This window comes from Mus musculus, chromosome 10 (genome assembly GCF_000001635.26).
Source record: "Mus musculus strain C57BL/6J chromosome 10, GRCm38.p6 C57BL/6J".
NCBI classification, from domain to species: domain Eukaryota; kingdom Metazoa; phylum Chordata; class Mammalia; order Rodentia; family Muridae; genus Mus; species Mus musculus.
In genome coordinates this window covers 86,243,525-86,262,888 of record NC_000076.6, presented here as the reverse complement: position 1 = coordinate 86,262,888, position 19,364 = coordinate 86,243,525, and the positions used below count along the sequence as shown (strand labels likewise).

The following is a 19,364-nucleotide window of genomic DNA, read 5'->3' as shown; positions in this document are numbered from 1 at the left end:
TTATAAGAGAGATCCCAGAGAGATCTTCATATAGTTTTGCCACATGAGGGTGCAGAAGGGAGACAGCCATCTATGAGCCAAGAAGTAGCTCTCACCAGCCTACATGCAGTGTGATCTAGCACTACACTGACCAGTCTCCAGCACTGTGAGAAATGAGCAACTTCTGTTCATAAGCCGCTTACCCTATGACTATGTCTTGGGCACCACGGACCAAGACAACTAACATGTGATAGTTCATGGTAATGGAGCAGAGACCAGTACTTAGAGTAGTGATGGGATGAAGGGCTAGAATGTCACAAAGGTTTCAGCAAACCATGATGAAAAGCCCAGGAAAGGGATCACAAGAGTGTCACCTAGAATGGAGTGTAAGTTGTTCCCTAAACCAGAGGCATGACACAAGAAGAGTCTAAAAGGCTGGGGGAGGGGAAAAGACAGAAGCCACAGATGCTCTATGGCACAGAGACTAGGGGATGTTCTGTTAATATGCATCCAAGCTGATCCAATGCCACCCAATTGCTACCTCACCCTGGTACAAGAACATCCCTGAGTCCACCTGGCTGGTCACTCCAAGGCCAGTGAGTCCACTGTGTTAGGAATCCCATCTGAGCACCTTCCAAACTGCACCATGATTTGTCATATGACAGTTGGTCTTCTCCTCAGTGACAGAGAGCCATAGGGTCTCATCATGATGGATCACAACTGACCAGCTCTTAAGTCTAGACAGCATTCTTAAATGTTAGGTGAATGACAGTCTCATTCACCTCTTCAAGAAGAAGAAGAGTAAAAGCAATCCAACCATGGTCAGTGTTGAACGTCTGCCATTCAGTCACACCCCCTTTTGTTCTCAGGTTTAGTTTTCCCAGAGGTAGTTGTCAGTAGACTTGCTTTATTGCTATGAAAACTGGAGCCCAGAAGCTTGCTGTCTGCACAGTACTACAGCTTACAGTTAGCAGAGCTGGAATTGGAAGCCAGCTCTGTCTGACTCTGAGTCCTACGCCCCTTCTCCAGTTCCACCTTCTGTTGAATGGCAGAGTATTGAGTACCATATGCTGGCTACTACACTGTAACTTTGCAAACATATTGTTCTATTTAATCCTCTTATAAGACTCATATAATCCCTTTGCTACAAATGGAGAAGCCAGTGTACACTGAGGTCACCTATCTTTTTTTTTTTTTAACCTTGTAGCTATGTTCTTTTAAATATTTTTATTAAAAAACTTTTGCCAGGCATGGTGGTGTATGCCTTTAATCACAACACTCTGGACACAGAGGTAGGCAGATCTCTATGAGTTCCAAGACACCAGGGCAATGTAGAGAGACCTTGCTTCCATTTTTTTATAGAATATATTTTGATAATATTTGTTCCCCTCCCCCAACTTCTCCCAGATCCTTCCACATCCCTATCTACCCAACTTCATGTACTTTCTTACACACACACACACACACACACACACACACACACACAAACAAACACACACACACACATACACACACCAAAAACATGAAAATCAAAGCATTAAAAAACAATAAGACAAAAAGTAAATACCAAATTGAAAGAAAAAGCAAACAAAAATTGTGGAGTCCATTCTGTGTTGGCCACCTACTCCAGAGCATGGGGCCTTTCCTGTAGTAGGCTTATATATCTTGTCTCACTACATTGGGGAATACCGATTTTCTTTTTCCCAGCAGGTACCAATGGCAAAAGGTTCTTGGTAAAGGATGGGAGTTTGTGTACACGTCTCCCTCTCCATAGGTTAGGCCATAGGTTAGGATTTTGTACTGACTTAGAACCTGGCTTTGTTTGAGCCCAAGGTCAAGTTTTCTTAAAACACAAGGAGTCAGTGTCCTGGCTGGCTTACTCCTGATAATGGGCACAAGCCAAGAAGGGCAAGTTCTGCCTTCTACCTTGGATCAGCTAGCTGCAGTCTGTCCCAGCTTTATACATTGTAATCATTAATATACCTTTCCTGTGGCCAAGAGCAAGGGTAAATCACAGAAGCCCATGGACACCGAAGACCCAGGACAGGACATTCCCAAGTCTGGAAGAATACAACAAACAGCATGTCAGTCCTCTGGCACTGGATGATGAGCTCGTAGCTGGACAGTGGGGGCAACCCAATAAGTGACTCCTTGTAAATTTCACTTTTATTTCATCAGATGATGGGATGAGATGAGAGCTATACCCAGGGTGTGCAAATACACTGCTTGGGCTGAGCCCAGAGAATATCTTTGTTTGTTCTAACTATCCCTAGACCCAGGCCTAGAAGCTTCTAGACTCTGTACAATCTAATCTTCCAAGCTGACTGTTCAAACTGGTTTCTCTCGGCTTCTCACTGAATTACACTGCTTGGCCTCATACTAACTTTGGCAATATGTTCTAATCTTCTAGCTCCTTCTCATTCTCTGGCTAATTCTCTCTTCACCTGTGTCTAGCTTGTTCTCTCTGCAATCTGTCTTTGTAAAACTATCCAGGTAAAACTCTCACACACACAAACACACACACACACACACACCACCACCACCACCACCACCACCACCACCACTACCACCCCATTATCTCCCTTCATTGCTCTTAAGTAGCCTTTCTTTCCTGTGCTGTTCATCTTTGAGTTGGATATATTCTATTTCTGATTCACTTGTCAAATCTTTCTCTGATTCATCACTTTGTCTGCCTCTCAATTAGACATCACTTTCAAAAATGGCTCCTTCCTTCACAAACTAACCTTACCTTCATTGTTAGGGATTAAAATGTATACTAAGGGCATGTTTGTATTCCAGTCACATAATACTATAATTCAGGATATGTCTGCATTTCAGCTGAATCAGATAGACTTAGAAGGTCTTTAGATGTGATCCTTTCCCAGAACAGCCATGTTGTTATATTAAAATTCCTCTACAACTCCTGCAAGAAATAACTCAGCAGAATGGTGGGCAGCTGAGCACTCAGACTCTTGACTCTGAGTCCTTAGGTTTAAACCGATTCTATTTGCCAACTTTGTAATCTTCTGAGCCTCAGCCCTTCTCAGCTTCATTTTTCCCATCTGTAAAATGGGATTAATAGTTGAACAGCTCATGGGATCACAGAGGAAAGGAAATCACTTTGATATGGTACTTGGTAAAATCAATATCAGCTCCAGTGGTGGTTTTTTGTTTTTTGTTTGTTTGTTTGTTTGTTTTTGTTTTTTGTTTTTTGTTTTTTTAATATATGGGTAAAGAAGGACTACACTGAATTCAGGAAAGAAGCCAGGATTCATAGGTTGCACTCGCCATCTTTTCTTGCTCTTGGATAAATTCCAGATCAGAAATCCAGGATCCAGCCTCAAATACACCTGAGGAAATTCTTTCTCAGCCTTGTCCTGCTCACACCAAAAAGAAAATAGTGGGTTTGAACCTACCCTACTTAGCCCTCCTTACATTTCTTATGAGAATCAAACAAACAGAATATGTGGGAGTATTGTGTGGAACCTAAATGCCTAAGAAATATTATCTGTGGTGTTAAGATTGTTCAGTGTTCTTGTCCCCCACTCCACCCAGGCTCTCTCCAGCTAGTAAACCCTTTCTGGCCCTCATCTGCCTTGGAATCTCACTTAGCTCTCCAAAAGGCTTCAGAGCACAGCACAGATTGTCCAAAGGTTGTGCCCAAAGCCCACGGCAGCTTTGTTTGGGCCCAGCCCTTCCTCCTTGAAAATGTCTCGCCTAATGGGAAAGAATGTGGGCTGAAATTCAGTTCCATTCAAGTGTATGAGCACCCATTGGGTCACTGCCAGGTGCCAGGCCCTGAACATTGAGTACCAGAAATGAGCAAAGTGGTCTCTGCCCCCAGGAGCTAAGAGTCTAGTTGGCAAACTAGGACATCACATAGACCCATTGTGTCAGTGAGCCTAGAGAAGGCGCTGTGTCTAGCCTTGAGGAACCCAAGAAGGCTTCCTGGAGAAGGTGATATGGGAAGAGATACTCATTCATGTCTGAGTATAAAGCCTTTACTGCATGGATCCTTCGTCACCCTATACTATCTCCTTCTCCCAGGCAATAAAGATTTGCCCCTTCTTCAAGCTAAAGGCATAGGAAGTGCATCTGTCATTTTAAAGGAGCCAGAAAGCTGAAGTACCTTTCTTACAGATGCCCAACTGGGCCTGCTGGCATGACTAGGCAGCTTGTATGTGAGGATTCGTGTATCTTCTGGGGCGTTCATTTACAATCACACTTTCCTTCAGGACAGGATGCCAACTGCCCTTTAAGCAGTCTGCAGGGAGATTCTAACAGCCCTCTAATCTGCTGCTGAGGCGGCCTCAATGAACCATCCGCAGCACTTAGCAGTTTGTACCACCTCTCATAGCCCACCCCAGTCTTCACAGAAATTCTATGGAACAATGTCACTCAGCCTGGTTTATAGGTAAGGAAATGGAGGTTGAGACAGAGCTCTTTGGGGTGTGGCTGTGAAATTAGAAACTGACTCCAGAAGTCAGAGCGCCCTGGGTCAACATCTTGATCCGACTACAAACTGCACAGTCTATTTGGGAACTAAGGGCTGTGTGACTGCTTTTTGGCTCTCTTCTTTTTCTTCTCTGAGATTGCCTTGGAAGAACCTGGGATGACTGGTGGCCATATGGCTCCTTTCTGTCTTTACCCCATCTCTGTTCTCTCAAACTCTGAACAACTGCAGCTTTTCCTATCCTATGCTCCTTTCCATTTCTCTTAATCACTTAGCCGTGGCACTCCCTCTCCTCCCTCCCTCCCTGTCTCCGTCTCTGTCTCTGTTGCTCTCTCAGTCTCCCTCCCACCCCATGTGCATGTGAGTGTGTGTGTGTGTGTGTGTGTGTGTGTGTGTGTGTGTTCTCATTTCGGTGGGCTGAGTTAAAATCCCAGCTCTTCCTGATTTGTAGTGATGCCTGATAGACACTTGGATTCCCTACTGGGTCCCTAATTCTTCATTATCTGATAGCTATGACATCTCTCCTATTCAGAGATACTGTAGTATTTTACCAGATGAATCTCTGGAAAGCCAAGCACAAGTTTGGCAGGTTCTGGGCACTCAATGAACATGAGTCCCCTTCCTAGAAAGTCTTTCTGGGTCAGTCCTGCTCCAGGGCTCTCTCTCTCTCAACCTCTGCTGTCTGCAGCTCTCTGCTGGTCCTTACTGCCCTTGGCAATGCCCTGTCAGCCTTGCTTGCTTCGGGCACTAGCCCTCATGACTCTCATGGCCTTTGTTCTTGTTTGCTTTAGGACTGCTTTCTATATATGTTGTCTCATCACCTCCTTGATGTTGTGATTTGGATGTGTTTTAGGTGTCACACAAGGGCCCATATGCTTTAAAGGCTTAGTCCCCCAATGGCAATATTGAGAGATAGTGTCTTTAAGAGATAGATCCCAGTGAGAGATTCCTGGTTCATTGAGGACATGCATATGGGACACCCTGTATGTGTGTCCAACCTTTGACACAAAAGTTCGTCTGCTTTTTTGTTTTTTATCACCAAAACACCTCATGATGTTTTTAAATAAGTCTACAACTTCACGTTGTTAGCTATCTTTGGCTGTGGGCAGCTTCACAAGTCCCCTGAGTAGCAGGTTGCCTGCCCTGTGGTCCCTGCCCTAGTTGGAAGAGACCAGATGACTAATGGTACCAGAATGGCTTGGAACTGTCTACAGAGCTAGTCAAGGATTGAGTGTTGGGCAGGCACCATACTGAATGTTCAACCTCAGAGCTCAATTAGGCATTAAACTACTGTGACTTGCAGCGTGGACCAGCTATTCCCCCAGGGTGCTTAGGAATCTGTTATCTGTTTCCTATAGTTACCAAAGCCACAGATGAATTACACATTTGTACTTAATTGTGCATGTGTGTTCACTCTTGCATGTATGCTAGTGCATGTGCGTGTGTGTGTACCTGTGTGTGTAATAGCTGATGTAACATTTCATAATGATCAACTTATGGGTAACTATAGAAGTCTTTGGTTCATTCAAAGAGCTTGATTGATCTATTCTTACTCATTGTTCAACATGATTAACATGTTGCTTTGGGTAAATGATTTGATTTCTTTGCTTCTTCATTTATCAGTAGAGGTTGTACATCACAGGGTGCTGGTGGTTATTCAAAAGCTGCACCGAATGCTTAGGAGAGGTTCTGGAACCTGCTCTCTGTCCATTTTTACTGCTTTTGTTTTCAGTGTTGTTGTTAATGTTGTGATGAGATGAAAAAATTGGAGTGTTTTTAAAAACAACATACTCTGTGAGTAATGTAAGGTTTATTTATTATTTTTTTTTTTACATTGCACATGAGAGAGAAGGCCATGAAACAGAAAGGCCATATGGTTACTTGGAGGGACACAGGCTCACAACTCAGGTAGACTGAGGTACAAATTTCACCTGTTGTGCTTCTTCTCCAGGTTACCTTGAGTGAATAGCTTTTCTTCTCTCATCCTCTTTCATCCTCTGTAAGGGAAGACGTCTGCATCATCACAGAATAGGCACTCCTACAGTTGCCATGGCGACGGACATTCTGTCTCTTCCCATTCCTTCCCAACTGTTGAACCAATGAGCTTAAAAGCTCTGGTTTCAGATACATCTTTTTTTTCTTCGGCCCTCTGCTCTTCCAGAGGTCTGTTAGGGCTCTAGCTGAGGTCCATGAGTGACTCTGGACCAGGAGGCCAAGAATCTGCAGGCTTTATCTCCCTATCTGGTGAAATGGAAACCTTCTAATAGGAAAATTAAGCACCTACATATTTTAAATCTAATTTCATATTTGTTTTCTCTTAGTTCTTGATAGGAGTTTAGTTACTGATTATGGTCACCAGTTAGAAACATTTCATTTGAAACATTTCACTAAAATACGATCAGTAACAGCCTTGAGAAGTTGTTGCTTCATTGTGAAAAATCCACCCATAAAGTAAAGCTGTCTCATGCTATTTTGACTGTTGGCAAAGAGATCTGGATTGATGTTCAGTATTGTGTTTTATGAGTTTTTACAGCTTGTCCCATGAAGAGAGGGGGGCACCCTAGTATAGTAAAATGGTTAAAACACTGGATCCACAGTCAGACTGCTTATTGAATTCTTCCTCTGACACTTTTGGCGGCCTGCTAACCTCTGCCTCATTTCCTCTTCTGACAAAGGGCCCTTGCAAATATTCAATTCTCAACATGGCTGTTTGAGAAGCAGATGTACTCACCAAGATGAAATGCTCAGGGCAGCTCCTGTGTTGAGAGGTGCCTGCCTGTTACAAACTCTCTCTGCACTCCTACCTTATGGCTTCAAAAGAAGATTTTTGGAGTTTTCCCTTCATGTCCAGGATATAAAGATGGTGTCACTTTGTTCCTAGCTATCAGCAATAAAATTATCCATGGATCAAATTGGAGTATTTATCTGTAGTGCCTGCACTCCTGTGCCCTAAATTTGCATTAGTACCCTTTACCTGCTGTTTATAGAGCTGTGGTCTTTAACACTCAGAGAATTTCAGATTGAAACAGACCATGAGATCCGTCTCATCTGATTGCTCTGGACACTGACATAGGTCAAAGCTACTCTCCCCATACCACTCAAATGCCTCTGGTGACAGACCCTTACCACATCCTGGTCACCCCACCTTACCTCTGTACATCTCTAATTCAAACAAAAATTCTTCCTTAGCTGTGCTGTAGGCGATTGCTGCAAGAGTAGCTCCTCTGATCATCTTTGTCTGTGGCCTTCAGTGTTTTTCCTTGCTCTGAGTTCACATCCAAACTCCCAAAACTTCTCAAGGCCAAGAGGCCCTCAGCCATTATAAGCTACATCTCTTCCCCATGCATAGCCTGGGTCTCACCTAGTTTTTAATGCCAGGCCATTTTACAAGGTGGTTATTTAGCCCGTGCTGCTCCCCGTAGCTTCTCTTCTCTGACAGCCTCCTGTACACTCACTAAACCTCCATTCAATGCCTTCTGCTCTAGGAGCTTGGCAAACTCCCCCAAAGGATGCCAAGGCTCCATCCCTCAACACCTCTGATTTTCACTGTCATCATTTGTTTTCGTTTCTTTCTCTGATATGACTGACAGCTCCTTCTTCATGTTCCCCACTGCTCCTGCCATGCTCAGTTCACCACCTGCACAAACGAGGTTCTCAGGCGGCATTTTCCCAATGAAGAGGCAAACACACGATGGTCACATTACAGGTAATCCCAGTGATTACAAGGAATCCCACCCATTGCTGCTGGTTCTATTCCTAGGTCTAGCCTTTTTATTCACATCATGTACATATTTGGAGGCAGTTCTTCTGCTCTCTGGATGCTCTCATTCATTTTATTTGGTGGGGGATGCTGTTCCCAAGTCCAGGGCCTCGCTTATTTATGCTAGGCAAGCCTGCTGCTCAAAGCTACAGCCCCTGCCTAATTCCCCAGTCCTACCAGTCTTTCCATGTATGCTTCAATCCAGAATCTCCCTGATCCTTGTCACTCTTTTCTACATAAATTCCAAGTATTTAGTGTCCTTTTCAAACTATGTCATCTGATATGGCTCCCAAGATGCCCCATGGTCTGCCTTCTGCAGGAATGCTCTCCATTCATTCTAGTTGTTAAATGGTTCATAGCATAGAAAAAGGACTAACCCCAGAATCCGTGGAAGATAGGTTCAAACTAATTTTGTTATCTGTCATTTAAATAACTTGTGGTAATGTTCAAATTACTGAACAACTGGCATGGCTCAGGAACTGACTGAGGATCATAAGCAGGATCCAGAAGTCCCTATTGAACTTGGTATGGTCCTTTATGGTTAGGGGTCACAGGGTAGGAGGGTGCATGGGAAGTCAGAGCGCCAGCAAATTGGTCAGCAGTATACAAACATATTAATATTTGGAAGGCTGGGAGGCTATCCCTGTGTGCACTGGGTATCTATCCCTCCTGGTTATGACTGGAGTCCAAGACTTCCAGTTCTTATAGCATCAACCTTTTCATCTTGATAGTGAGTTGAAAATAGTCCCTGCTGTTGGGGACGTTGAAAGGACACAATAATTAATGTCCATCTTCCCCTAATATAGGGAAATAAAGAAAACAAGTGGACTGGAGTCAGGAGGGGTCTCCGTAAGTACCCCAGAATGATTAGATGAAAAGTGTTCCTCATAAAGTGCCCACACAAAGGCTATGCTGTCACTGGACCATGGACCCATACACCACAGTATGATCTCCATCGACGTCTCCAGCCTCATCTCATTACTTGCTGAATGTTCCAACCGCACTGTGCTCCGTATCCATTTTTAACCATGCCCATTCTTCTGATCCCCCCATGCCTTTGCCTACTGTCCTTTTGTTCTGGAATGTTCTATTTTCTTTTTTTTCCATCTAACTACTCATTCTCATATATTAATATTTGGCTCACACGTCTCTTCCTTAAAAGCCTAGCTCCTTCTGTGAACTTAAATTGGGGACCTGGGTTTTACACTGAATCCTGAGGCCACAGGAAGCCATCAGACTATAACTTGATGCAGTTGGCCTCCACGGGAAGTCAGACAGCAAGAACTTCTATGTAGGCCTCTGCACGTACCAACAGGAGCCAGAAAAAGGGACTCCACCTGTGAGGCACTTTTATGCCTCATCTTTCAACCCTGTGTTGCTTGCTTCTTGAAATAAGTGTGGATTCTATTTAGTAACATAGTGTCCACACCCAGGGGAGCAGGCATTTGTTAAGCATGTGCCACTTCAAGTGCTATCTTTGGTAACAGAATCACTAGACCTAAGGATCTTGCTTCCCAAGGGGGCCTGTCCATCCTCTGCTGTTAGCAAATCTGATACCCACTTGAAACAATCTCCCACTTAAGTCTGTAGGTAAGCTGCTAAAATCCAAGGAGTTGAGGGATGAAGATAGCACAGTACCATTCGGAACAGTTCAGAGTCAGCCTGAAAAACACACGAGAGTTGTGGTTACTATTACTATATTATTAGACTGTATTATTAGTAGTAATATATCACGTTATTATTATTATTATTATTATTATTATTATTGCTACAGCTGGTGAACTCCTGAAATGTCAATGGACCTAGTGAACCACAGATTCATTTCTTGCTCATGAGACGTCTGATACAGGCCAAGAAGTCCTCCTCCATCTGTCTATCATGTTCATGTGCCTCCATGGTCACCCAAATAGGGGGAAGTAGGGTAGATAGAGGAGGCATGCCAGCTCCTAACTGCCTCTGTCTTGAAGGGACATCTTGGTCTCATCTCTCTGAGTCTATTGGCCAAAATGGGTCAAAAGAGACAGCCTGATTCTTGGGATGATGGGAAATATGTGGTATCCCTGGATGAGTTGGTGATTAATACCGTCTCTGCTATAATTAACGCAGTGGAGAGGATTATATTTGTCTCTCACCTCATTTACAAGAAAGGTTTGGGAACAATGAGACACCTAGAGAAAAGATTCACAAGAATGGCCCAGTGAAATCACTGGGCTTAGCAAATACTCAGCTCCTTCTCAGCAAAATGGGTATAGTACGAGTGGCCAGCTCCATGGAGCTGCTTGGAGGCTTGAATTTTATCATAGTGGTACAAAGGGGATGGCTGGCCCATTGCTTGCTCCGCAACCATGAAATTGGTCTGCAGCTCTTTACCTAACTCTTGGACTCAGTGCCAGTGAGCAATGACTGCCGCCCCCCCCCCCCCCGTATGGTTCTTTTTAGTTCTTTTATTTGAATCTTCCTGTAGCAAGTACATTAGATTCTCTGTCTCTGTCTGCCTGTCTGCCTATCTGTATGTCTGTCCCTGCTCCCATCTCCCTCTCCCCCCTCCCCCTCCTCTCTCTCTCTCTCTCTCTCTCTCTCTCTCTCTCTCTCTCTCTCTCTCCCTCTGTATGTATGTATGTGTGTGTGTGTGTGTGTGTGTGTGTGTGTGTGTGTGTGTGTGTGCCTGTGTACTTGAAGAGCACAGAGGAAAATGTGAGGTGTTCTGTTCTGACACTTACTCTTTTGAGCAAGGTCTATCACTGAACCTAGAGCTAGGCTTGTTGATCCAGCAAGCCCTTGTGATCTTCCTATCTCTGCCCAAGACAATACTGGAGTTACAGGCCAGTGGGAGCCACACCTAGCTCTTTTAGATGGGTGCCGGAATCCAAATTCAGATAAGCATTCTTACCTGTTGAGATCTCTTTCTGTACCCTGTGTTATCCCTCTTAATTCTCAGTATTCTTATCTGCGAAAGGGTGGAAAGGGTGTTGACAGTACTCATCACATAAGTCTGTTGTGGGGATTTGGAGAGAAGCTGTTCAAAGCACTAACAACACAGTTATCTGACATTAATCCAAAAATGCTAGGTAATAATATTGAAATGGAAGGAGCAGGTATCTTATAGCATGGAATAATTGTCAGCAGCAAGAGAGAAAGAATCAAACAGCAGCCCAACAGTGGTGGCATTCACCTTCAATACCAGCACTGGGGAAGCAGAGACCGGTGGATCTCTGACTTTGAGGCCAGGTTGACCTATAGAGTGAGTTCCAGGCCAGCCAGGGCTACATAGAATAACCCTGTCTCAAATAAACAAAAGAAGGGGGGCAGGGAATGAAGTAGGTGAGGGAATCTTCCTGTAGCAAGTACATTAGATTCTCTTTCTCTGTCTCTGCCTGTCTGTCTGTCTCTCTGTGTCTATGTCTGTCTGTCGTCTCTTTGTGTATGTGTGCATGTGCCTTGAAGAAGGGGGGAAGGAGGAAGAGGAAGAAGAGGATGACTTAAATAGCAACATAGATGAATCTTAAAAATTCTATCTTGTGCAAAAGATGCCATATGCAAATAATTCCACTCAGATGAAATCTAGAAAAGATGACTCAATTTACAGTAACCGCAAGCAGATTAGTGGTTTCCTGCGGCTTGAGTTATATGGGACATGTAAGAATTGGGGGTGGAGGGGTTGACAGAAATAACCCATATGTTGATGGCTTATAATGACAATGAGTATACCTGCTTGTCAACAGTCATGGACCTAAGCACTTAATATCAAAGCTATGGGCTGGGAAGAGGGCTCAGTCTGCACAGTGCTTGCCTTGGCAGGCATGGGTTTCATCACCGGAACTGTCACTAAACAAAAACACCTGAGTGTGGTGGCACACACTTGCAATCCCAGAACTGAAGAGATGGAGACAAGCAGATTCCTGGGTCTTGTTGGCCAGCCAGCCTCGTCTACTTGGTGAGCTGTAAGCCAGTGAGAGACTGTCTCAGAATACAATGGGCAGCATTCCTGAGCAATGACATCTGAAGTTGTCCTCGGGCCTCCATTTGCACATGTACAAAAGCTCACGTGGACCTCCATACACATGGACTACACATGTGCACTCACATACACACACACTATCAGTGCTTCTATTCCATGTAAATTATAACGTGAGTAAAGTACACTTAATTAACAAATAGAAACAAAGAACAAAACCAAGAAAGTGAATATGCTGGACCAGGCAAAGTGTAACTCTGATTCTGCAAAAGAGTCAGAGATGTCGCTGACCTGTCTATCAATAGCACATCCTGTTCTGAAGCCCTTTGCGCTGGTCCCTTTCCTCTGGGCATGTACTACAGCTGTACACATCCTGGGCCCTGTTTCCTGCCATTGAGCCAGTCAGCTTAGCCTCTCTGTCTTGTTAGTAAACCCAGGGATTGATGAGCAGGAAGGGTGCAAGATTCCAGACATGAGTGGGATCCCCACAAATTACCTCCCAGTGCCAATGTTGGCATACACACCCTAAGCTGGAGGGAATGATGACCCCTCTGTCTTTGAGGGTCTGGTGACTATGATTCATGAGTTAGTGTGGGAGGAGGTGGGAGTGGGGGGGCCTGTCAGCTGATGGTAATGCATCTGTCCTCAAATCCTGTACTGTAAACCAGCATGGTGAGAACAAATCACCTCTCTCCCTGCCCAAGTGAAGACACTTGCCCAAAGTCTCTTAACTTAGCGGCAGAGCTAAGATTTGAACCCTGTCCATCTGGCATAAACCTACAGAAAGCACATGTCTCATTCCCTTGCATGTCCAGCATACAGAGAGTGGACAGCCAGAAGCACGTACCCTTGGAGACAGCCACAGAGCCCAGTAGCAGCAGTGGAAACAGCTGGAGTGGCCTTCCCCATACTTTTGTCTCAAGGAAATGTAAATCGTACCAGGAGTCCCAGATCCAAGGAAGTCTGGGAATGTGCTGTCAGCTTTTCCTAGTCCTTTCAGGGAAATAGGTACCATACAGGTAGAGCAGAATGGAGAGAGAAGATCCTGTCTACCTTAAGAGGCAGTGCTAGATTGGGGGGAATCAAAGGCCCTGGAAGGGAAGGGCATTAGGACTCTGGATAACTAACTGATAGACACCAGTAGAAGCATCTTTAAATAAGGATTTCTCTCAAGCCACATGGGAAGGGTCTGATGGGATCCAGGGGCACCATTCAGTGCAGGAATAGCCTGGAACCAGGAAGTACTGCTGGCACACTTTCTATCACTGATTCCCACCCCTTTCTGGCATATGTTCTGTGCTTCTATTTCCCTACTGATGAGGATACTCTGCTTTTCAGATCCAGGCAGACAGAAGCATGGATATCATTGCGTGGCCAGCTTCTCAGAATGCCAGAAATGCCTGTCAATCTGTCCAGCTGACTCCTCTTTCTTCCCACAAATCCTAAATTTTAAGGAAAGGGGCCTGGCTGGTGTTGGGCCAACAGTCTTTCCCTACCTGCCGTGTGTGTGTGTGTGTGTGTGTGTGTGTGTGTATGTGTAGAAGACAAGGGATCTGCCACCTTGCTTTGCTGCCTGTCCCCTGCACTAGAGATGAGTCTAGGCAGCTAAGAGAATATGGGAAGGGATTGCTGGCCAAAAGGCTGGAAACCCTACCCAAGCCAAATCCCACGTACATATATAGCCATGCATATTGTTAACTAGCTTAATCTGAGCTCAGGGATTTTCAGATTGCTCCCACATGCAGAGAGATGCCTCCAAGTTGCTGTCACTCCAACATCAGATGAAGGATTGAATCTGTTCACCCAGCTCAGGCCGTTTAAGGCAGCAGGCCCAGCCTCTTTCTACACCCACCAGCCATGGCGGCAATGGCCCTACACAGTCTACATTTATTTCTGAACCTTTTCTCACACAGATCACATCTCTTTAGCATTTTGGCAGTTCACTCAGGTCAATCCTGGCTTCTGGCCCCTTTGACTCATTACCAGTCCTTGGTTCTCTCACCTAGGCTTGGACTGAGGCGGGTCCTGGGTTCTGATAATGCCTCCCCCTTTTCCAGAGTGTTGTTAGGAAGTCCACTGCCCAGCACCTTTAAGCCCAGTCCCCAAATCCCACTGATCATCCCTCTGGCAGGACCAAGAGGGTGTGACCGCATTGATGACTTCCCATGGCTTTGGCCATCCCTTTGGTTCCACATTGTGTGAGTTTAGGCTCCATACCAAGCCCTACACCAGGTGCCAGGACACAGAGATGTACAGCTGTAAGACTGTTGCCCGAAGAAAGCCACAGGCATGGCAAAGGTTTAGCTGTCGCTGGGGAGCTTCCCATGTTCGACATTCAGTACAGAATCAAGAGCCAGCTACTAGAAGCCAGCCTGCCAAAGGAGAATGCACAACAGCCCAGAATGTCAAAGATAATTCTGGTCCTGGCATGGTGAGCTGCAAGATAAGAAGTCTTTGTTACTTCCTCCTCTGTGGGCACAATGAGGTATTCATGCGACTCCCCTCGGGACTCGGGAAGCATTTTAGGCCCAAGAAAGGCCCGTGCGTCATCATAATTGTGTAATATGGCTGTCCTCTTCCCATCCCACTCCCTTGACAAATCCTGGTCAGGCAAGATTAAGCTGGATTGATGCTGTTACCACTGACCATCCAGCTTCCTTCATCAGTCTTTGACTTTAATTTCCAAGGAGCTAACTGGGGCATCATTTATTCCCACTGCCATGATCCTTTGACCCTCAGACACTGTATTCAAGGATCCACCAACTCCCCAAGTGTTGCAGTGCAGATTGTCCCAGAGGACATTATGGTAACTGAGAAAGACAGCCTTCCATGTTCAATTGAGCCCGAGAGACAGTGTTAATTAATAGTGAGTTTGAGCCAGTTACCAGCACTGAAAGCTGGGTAATTTGTGTGACCTCTCTGAACCTTAGGGGTTTTCGCTTTGTCTTGATTGTGTTCAGTAGATAGCATGGTGTCAGCAGAGGTACCTGAGGATTCCATGTTTACTGAGAAACTATTCACAATGACCGGAAAATAGGACCAACCTAGATGTCCACCAAGATGAATGGACAAAGAAAATGTGGTACATATACAAAACGGAATTTTGTGCAGCCATAAAGAAAAGTGAAATCATGGCATTTGCAGGAAAATAGATGCAAACTGGGGATTGTTTATGTTAAATTGCTTAAGCTAGACTTGGAGAGACAATAACTATGTGCAAGACCTACATTTAAATATATGTATGTATGTATGTATGTAGTCAAGAAACTGTAAAGGGGGTCATAAAAAGGGCAAAAAAGATTTTAAAGATGAGAAATGGGATAGTGAAATACAGGTAGGAGGAAGGACTAAGGAGAACGGGATGGAGGGAATCGTCTAGGGGGAGGGAGGAGGGAGATGGCAGCAGGTGAGCAGTGTGAATACATGCCTGGTAGGTGTGACTTCCATTCCTATGTCCTAAGCAAGTTGCCAAAGTAGAACAGATAGACACTGTCTCCACCCTCAGGAAACTTACATTCTTGAGTGAATAGTCTCACCTCTGTGAAATAGCCTCATTCCTCAAAGATCAGTCCCAAAAGATAGGCCACTGTGACCCCAACTTTATACAAAGGATTGGAAATGCAGGGCAGTCAGGTGACTCAGCTACAGACTCAGAATTTGGAAATGGGGTTGGGGACTTCTTAGAACTGAACTGGATCTAGAGGTCCCTTCTCGCCCTCTACCTGCACCATCTTACCCAACACAGCTGAGTCACCAGGAAGCAGGTGGTGGGATAGGGCTGGAATGGAACAAGGCAGAATTCTCAGAGATGGTGACCATGAATACAGCATTTTGTTTCCTCATCTGCAGAGTGGCATTGATGGTGTACACACCCCTGGCTCCAGAGGGGGATGTATAGATCTAGTTAGCAAGTGTCATCAAAAGGCTGCAATGGGCTGGGTACTGTCTTAAGTGGTACACGTGAACCCTCGAGCAAGACTATGTCTGGTGTCCAGTGACTTCCTGTTTAACTGTCTATGAGAGGGGACAATGGGATCTCATTGGTAGTTCATCTCCAACAGCTTTGCCATTGTGTTAAGAGAGTAAAAACATTTGCAGACACACAGAAATTTAATACAAGTGAAGAAACACAAGGATAATTATAGTAATGACAGTTAACATGTATGAAAGATTTTTCTCCATGAAGGTTCTAAGTGGACTCATTTTACAAATGAGAAAGCTGAGCCCCAGGGAGGTTGTTCCTTAATTGTGAGTGGAGCAATAGAAACTAGGTGCTGTGACTTCTAGTCCTAAATGACACACACACACACACACACACACAATGACCAATCTCTGTTTTCTTGTATCTCAGAAATACATTTAGAAGCCGGGCGTGGTGGCGCACGCCTTTAATCCCAGCACTCGGGAGGCAGAGACAAGTGGATCTCTTGAGTTCTAGGCCAGCCTGGTCTACAAAGTGAGTTCCAGGACAGCCAGGGCTATACAGAGAAACCCTGTCTCGGAAAAAAAAACAAAAAAAACAAAAAAACAACAACAAAAAGAAATACATTTAGAGACATCTGGAAACCTTGTCAAGGGCTTTATCATTGGCTCTGGGGAGTTTAACTCCTGAAACCCCCATCCTTTTTCTTGAATTTGCAGCTTAGATGTTAAGCCAAAGGCTCAGCTTCACGCTGGGAATGACATTTGCTTGCAAGCTTCTTCTACCCCACCCCCAGCCCCTGCCTTGGAAGCTACCTCACCACTAGGCTTTGCATCACTGTTGGCCAAGCCTAGACCCTGGGTTGTGTCTTGAATCTGAAAGCCCAGCTACAGGCTTTAATGAAGCTTTCTTTCTGAGAATCTCAAGTGGTCATTACCTCACTTGTCCTCTGTCAATGTCCCCAGAAAGCTGGCTGGCAGCCTCATCCAAGATCTATAGATTGTGAAGCTGGAGATGGCCAGAAACGGGAAATGACTCTTTCAAGGTCACCTGGGAAAGTTAGATGCAGAGATGCTCCCAGATTTCCTGAATTCCAACCCCAAGATGTTATCTGAAGTGCTACTAGACAGAAACTGTAAATCACAAGATGACTAGTGGCACAGATGAGAGGCGTTTGTTTGCAGTCTGTTCTAAGTTCTATACATAGCATGGAGCTCCGTGCATTCTCACTTAGCATGTATGTACATACCCACAACCCAGTGTGTATGTATGCCCGTGTGCATTCACATGAGTGCATGTGATTGTGGAGGTTGGAGGACAACCTTGACCCTTGACCCTTGACCCTCAAGAGCTACTCACGTTATTTGTTCCTTTTCCCACCTTGTTTCCTTGAGACAGGGTTTCTCACTACGTAGAACTCGTCAACTAAGGTAGACCAGCTGACCAGAGAGCTGCTGGGATCTGCCTATCTCTACTCCCCAGTGCTGGGATCACATCACAAGTGTGTTGCTATTCCCAACTTTTCTTTGTAATATGAATTCTGGGGGGTTGAACCAACAACCTAGCAGTTACCAACAGAGCTATTGCCCCACCCCAGCCCCCGCTGCACTCAATTTATTGATAACTCTCCTCATGCCCGAGCCTGAGCTAGGCACAAGGAAGAACAAAATGGATGAGGCAGACGTGGTCTTTACTGCTTTGGAGATACAGGCAAGTAGGAAAGACAGACAAACAGCTGAAGACTCAGTGGGAAAAAAGAATAAGGCAAAGAACTCTGCGACTAGAGGGGAGGAGTCAGGAAGGGCTGTTTCTGGAAGGCGATGGTAACACGTGAAGGGTGAAGGGAGTCTCCTGAGGAAAGGGAAGGAGCCCTGCTCTAGGTGGAGATACTGCTATTGTGGTTAAAGTGTCCCCTAGATGCTGTATGTGGTCACCTTTGGCATGAATAGGAGGTGGTAGAACCTTTAAACAGAGACCTACTAGAAGGAAGTGATGTCTCTAAGGGCATGCCCTGGAAGGACATAGTGTGATGCTAGTTCCTTCCTCTCCTTCACATTCTTGTTCTACCATGTGTTTCCCAGCGTGATGATCTTTTCACCCCAGGCCCAAATGCCCCAGACCAACTAACCATGCTCTGAGACCCCTGAAATTATGCCAGATATCTGTTGTGCTTTCTTTTGGTCCCTTTAAGTGTGTTTTCACAGCAATAGAAAGCTGTGACACCCTGCCTGGGCACTCAGCAGGAACAGTCAAGAAGCCAAAACACAGCAAAAGGAGAGTGGCATTCAGGATAGCTAGTGGGTAAAGTAAAGGGAAGATGATAAGACACTGTGATCTGCATTGGTTCCATCTTATAGATGAGTATGACTGCACATGACAATGATTATGGATCACAGCAAATCACTGAGGGTCTACAGGCTCCTAACCTGAATCGATTAGAAAACCCATTGTTTAAGGGTAAATCTGTATAAACCAAACTCATATCATTGTCTAAAGTGAACATTGGACCCACAATTAACACTTGGACCAGAATACTGTTAGCTCTTCATCTCCAATCAATATAGGGGGCCATCATCTGGGGAGGTAGCTCAGTTAGTTAGGTGATCCCTCACAACTCATGTGAAAAAGAGCTGTGTAGGGGTGGAGCACTGGGAAGGCAGAGACAGGTGGCCCTGGGGCTAACTGGCTAGATAGTCTCACCTACTTGGTGGGTTCCAGGCCAAAGAAAGACCCTGTCTCAAATAAAATGAAGTAGATGGCACCTAAGGAACAATAATCAAAGTTGTCCCCTGGCCTCCATATGCATTCACATGCTTGTGACCCCGATGTCTACACACGTATACCCAAACATGTATATATGTACACATGCACACACACACACACACACACACACACACACACGGGGTGGGGAGGGGGAGGAGATTGAATCAAGATGTAATGAATGCCGATCTGTCGCTGGGCAAAAAAAGGAAAAGAATCAGTTAAAGTTGAAGAACCCGAGTATCTATATGTGGGACCCGTCGTCACTTTGAAATACATGGGAAGCCACAGCACACCCAGGTGGCTGCTTAGTAAATATGAAAGTGATAGAAATAAGTCAAGGTCAGTGCCTGATGGGACCACACTAGAACCACATGATGCAGATAGCTCACAGTAGGTTCAGCTGAGCCAATAAGAAGAAATGTATTCCAGGTGTACACTCAGTAATAGAAGCCACCATTATAGGCATTCTGTCTGAGGCAATGTCATTCTTTTCCCTTTTTAAAAAAATTAGATATTTTTTTATATATATTTC

At 45.0% G+C, this 19,364-nt stretch overlaps 1 protein-coding gene across 10 annotated transcripts in view; it reads left to right on the top strand.

Annotated features, from left to right (window-relative positions):
* The window catches only part of Syn3 (synapsin III), a 450,181-nt gene that overhangs the window by 236,038 nt on the left and 194,779 nt on the right, over positions 1–19,364 (top strand). The gene's annotated exons all lie outside the window — the stretch shown is intronic.